The sequence below is a fragment of the Nannospalax galili genome, unplaced genomic scaffold, assembly GCF_000622305.1.
Source record: "Nannospalax galili isolate Female #2095 unplaced genomic scaffold, S.galili_v1.0 scaffold944, whole genome shotgun sequence".
NCBI classification, from domain to species: domain Eukaryota; kingdom Metazoa; phylum Chordata; class Mammalia; order Rodentia; family Spalacidae; genus Nannospalax; species Nannospalax galili.
Window position 1 is genome coordinate 833,698 of NW_008352899.1, and position 4,566 is coordinate 838,263.

Below are 4,566 nucleotides of genomic sequence, written 5' to 3' on the forward strand. Positions count from 1 at the left end.
CAGTTAAGGGGGGAGGGTGCTGAAGAGCTGGAGAGATGGCTCAGTGGTTGAGAGCACTGACTGCTCTTGCAGAAGACCCGGGTTCGATTTCCAGCACCCATACAGTGGCTACGGACCGTCCTTAACTCCAGTTCCAGAGAAATCCAAAGCCCTCTTCTGACCTCCGCAGCATTGTACGACACGGGTGCACTCACATACATGCAGACAATACACTCGTACACATAAAATAAAATAAAATATTTTTTAAAATGAGGAGTGGAGTGGAAGAAAAGGAGCCGGGAGATTTCTGCTCCTCAGCAGACTCACTGGCTGAGCTCAGCATTACAGGATGGGAGCTCCCGGGGGACCCTGTCCAGCTGGGCCACCCCGAGCCTTCCCAAACCGGGAGTTGAGTGTGGAACAGCTGGCTGAACCCCTCCGCTGGGGGATGGGACAAGTGGGCGCCCGGGGACACACCCCCAGCCTGAGGGTGGCTGCTTAAGTGGCAGGAAAGGAAACAAAAGATGAAATACATCAGCCATTGGCAGTTGTGAAAAGAGCAAAATCGCTCAGCAGAAAGCCAGGCGCCATCCATCATCCGGCCCTTCTCCACTTGAGCTGCCGAAGCAAGAGGGTTTTTAATGCCCTCCCCTTCGTTTGCATTCTCACAGCTACTCTTTTATGGTAGCAGAGGTTGCCAAGAAGATCTGAGTGGTTTTTTAAAGACGTTGATAAACCATTTCCACCAGGGAATGAAAGTTTTTTGCCGGGAGGTGGGGGGGGGGCAGAAAGTTTTCCGAAATAATACGTTCGGTCTGCAGAGCCACCGAAAAGGGACTGCAGATGTATTAGCCCCATAAAAAACGAGGGAGGAATTTGGCCCAGGCATGCTCTGAGCTGGCAAGATGAACAATTCATTCATCCTGCAACAGAGTCAAGGCCTGGAACTTTGCAGAATCACTGGGAAGAGTTTCAGAGGCAAGCTGCAGCTGGAATGTGACCAGGGCTTGTTACCCACGCACATCTGGTGTCAGGGTCTCTGAGCCTAAGACGTCACCTTCAGGAGTTCCCGCTGGTTTCAAAGCCTGAGCAGTGGACAGCCCTCCTTCCCTTACAAAGATCTGAGCGAACTCCCTCCTCTTGCACCCTTGGCTGAGCCCATCTGCAGCTGAATTCCAATTTCCAGAGCTGGGCACGTCCTGCTGCGGCTGGGGACTTGGAGACTCAGAGAAGCAGCTTTTCCAGTAGCGCATATTGGTAAAGATCAGGCAGGATTGGAACACAGATTTCCACCATCCCTGGGGCCATGCCTCTCTCCTTCCTCTTCCACACCCAGCAAGTAGCCTGTCTCCCTGCAACCCTAGAACCTGGAGGCAAGAGAGGGAGGAAGGCAGTGACACAGGGCATCCTAGTTCTGTCACAAGGAGGGCAGGTCAGGAGACCACCAAGCAAACCAGTGTGAAGCAAGGCATTCCCATCCTAAATGCCAAGCTGAATGTGGTGGCACACAACTATAATCTCAGCTCTCAGGAGGCTGAGACAGGGGGATCTCAAATTGGAAGACAGCCTGGGCTACATAGAAAGACCCTATACTGAGAGAGAGCAAAAGACAGAGACAGACTGTTCCCAGACCTCCGTCTGTCTGAGCTCTGCACTTGCCCATGTCCTCACTTGCAAATGTGTTGATCTGACCAGCACCAAAAATCCCCCTCTGAACCTGAAAGAGTCGCTCTGGTCCCAGCACTTTGTCCAGCATCCCCACGTTAGCTATGCCAGTGTGTCAAGCCAGGAAGGCACAGTTAGGACTTGAGTGGCAGCTCACTGGAGAGGTCAGTCACATGATGTCTACTCTTCCTTGGTTGTTGGCCTGAATAGCTAGATGATCAGGGCCTCTGGGAGATGCAGAGGGTTTGAGTTTGGATTTGATTTGAGCTTTTATCCTTTTTTAGATGTATTTTTACTTTTATTCATGTGTATGTGTCTGTGTGTATACATGCCACATATATGCAGGTGCCCAAATAGGTCAGAAAAGGGCATCAGATCCCCTAGAGCTGGAGTTACAGGCAATTGTGAGTCACCTGACACAGGTTCTGGGAAAGAGCAGCAGTAAGCTGAGCCATCTCTCCAGGCTTTTAAAAAAATTAAAAAGCCGGGCGTGGTGGCACACGCCTTTAATCCTAGCACTTGGGAGGCAGAGGCAGGCGGATCTCTGTGAGTTCAAGGCCAGCCTGGTCTACATAGTGAGTTCCAGGACAGCTGGGGCTACAGGGAGACCCTGTCTCAAAAAGACCAAAAAAAAAAAAAAAAACAGCATCTCAGGGTTGGAGAGATGGCTCAGTGGTAAAGAGCACTGGCTGCTCTTCCAAAGGAACCAGCACCCACATGGCAGCTAACAACCATCTGTAACTCCAGTTCCAGAGTCTCCGACGCCCTCTTCTGGCCTCTGAGGGCATTGTATGCTCTTGATGCATTTACATACATGCAGGCAAAATATTCATACACATAAAATAAAATAGTAAAAGGCAGGGTCTTGTGTATCCTGGACTATGTAGTTGAAGATGACCTTGAACTTCTGACCCTCCTGATTGTGCTTCCTGAGTGTTGGGATTACAGGTATGTCATCATACCCACATGAGATGCACAGATTTTTTTTTTTTTTGAGGCTTCACACCTGCACAGTACTCAGGAGACTAAGGCAGGAGGATCATTGTGAGTTTGAGGCCAGCCTGGGCTACATAGTGAGAGCCTGTTCCCAAAATACCAAAAACATTAAAAAGATTTTTTTAATTGAAACCAAGTCCTTCTGACAACACCCACGCCCCTTCTGCTGTGGGTGGAGGAGTGTCAGTGTGCCAACAGCAAGTCAGCTGATGGCAGTGGACATACTTTATCAAATTCTTACTGTGACCTGATAACTACCATTTTATATGCAATGAGGTAACTTCTAATCACCCCCCCCCTTTTTCTTACAGAAACTGAGACTCAGAGAGGTTAAGCAATGCGTTCAAAGTCACACAACAGCAGATCAGAAAAAGGTCAGAATTCACATCCTACAATCCAACCCTAGAACTATTCTTTCACCAGCTCAGCACAGTACCGTGCTAAAGGATTATAGACCGTGATACCCACCATGCCATCCCCTCAGCACAGAAGTGCCTGCTAGAGACCTAGGAACCCAAGGCCTGTCAATTCCTTCCCTCAGACATTCCCAGAATTGGATTCATGACCTTCTCTCAGCACATTTCTCCGTTCATCCTGGACTCCTGGGGCAGCTGGGGGGAATCAAGCCTGCCCCCTCCCTCTCCCCAGCCCTGAATCTGAAGTTGCAACAAAACCATTTCATCTGTCCCCAATAGACCCCATTCCCATTTCCCCTCCTTCAGGTGGCAGGGACCTTCACCTAGGTGATACCAGGACCTGGAATAGGATTCTCACCAGCCCCGTTGATGACCATGAACCCAAAAACAGCCTGTCTAACACCTTGGAGAGGAACTTTTGCCAGCCTGCCCACATGGGCAGACAGCCTCAGCTTCTTCCTGTGAAACCTCTCACCTGCCGGGTAGAGAGCCCAGGGGTGCAGAAGTCACCCGCTATAAAATCATCAAGAGTCTCCATCATGAGGAAGGAGGAGGAAACAGAAGGCACACACAAAAAAGGAGCAATTAGGCAGTTAACAGCAGCAGCTCTTGTTTATTGATCATCTGTAATGTGCTAGATATTTTATGCGCTGTGAGCTCACCCAACCCTTTCTGAAGAAGCTTCGAATGGACGAAAGCCAACTCATCATTCTTAGTTAATAATGTTAGTTTTAGGATTTCGAAGGGCACCTTTGTGCCATGACCCATAGTCCACTTAGGCTCACTGAGGAGCCATCTCCCTGCCCTCACATCACACTGACAACTGCCTGCCATCACCCACAGAGCTCTGTCTCAACTGATGCTTGCAACCCCTTCCACCCACTAGAGAGGAGCCCAAGAGAAAGAGCAGTGGAGAAAGGGGAAGGGTGACTTTACCCTGGTAAAGATGTATTTGCAGTTCCTGGACAAAATCTTTTCCGTTTCCAGGCCAGGGCTGGCAGTGCCATCAGCCTGCACAAACTCCTATAGAAGCCACTGGTCCCTGGTGAATTTCAATGAGGGCTCGTTCCTGCGGGGAAGAGGAAAGCCACTGTGTAAAAGGCAAAGGCAGCTTTTGTTTGGCAAGGTATGACCACAGGACAAACGCTGCTCAAGGAGGACAGGGACAGCAGGCTGAGGTCCACAGCCAGCACAGGTCAGCCAGTTCCCTGTGTGTGCCAGGGACTAGGACAAGGGTGCATTGAACACTGTCTCACAAATAATTACCAGACAAGGTCAAAGGTAACAGGATAGAGATGTACATACAGTCTGTGGGAGGGGTGGGACGTGAGAGTCCCAAGCTCAGCAGGGGACACACAGGGTATCACAGAGCAGACGGCATTTGAGAAGGGTCTGGAAAGAAGGATAGGAGTTGCTGAAGGTATAGCTCAGGGGTAGAGTGCTTGCCTAGCATGTGCAAGGCCCTGGGTTTGATCCCCAATACTGTCTGGAAGGATAAGCATTCAACAGA

The 4,566-nt window shown here is 50.0% G+C and overlaps 1 long non-coding RNA gene across 1 annotated transcript; it reads right to left on the bottom strand.

Moving 5' to 3' along the window:
* Positions 1–227: 227 nt before the first annotated feature.
* On the bottom strand, positions 228–4,228 carry LOC115067176. Its single transcript, XR_003846614.1, has 2 exons — positions 3,993–4,228; positions 228–1,346 (listed from the first exon to the last, which is right to left on the bottom strand). It is a non-coding gene; the product is annotated as an uncharacterized LOC115067176 (long non-coding RNA).
* Between the last annotated feature and the right edge of the window lie 338 nt (positions 4,229–4,566).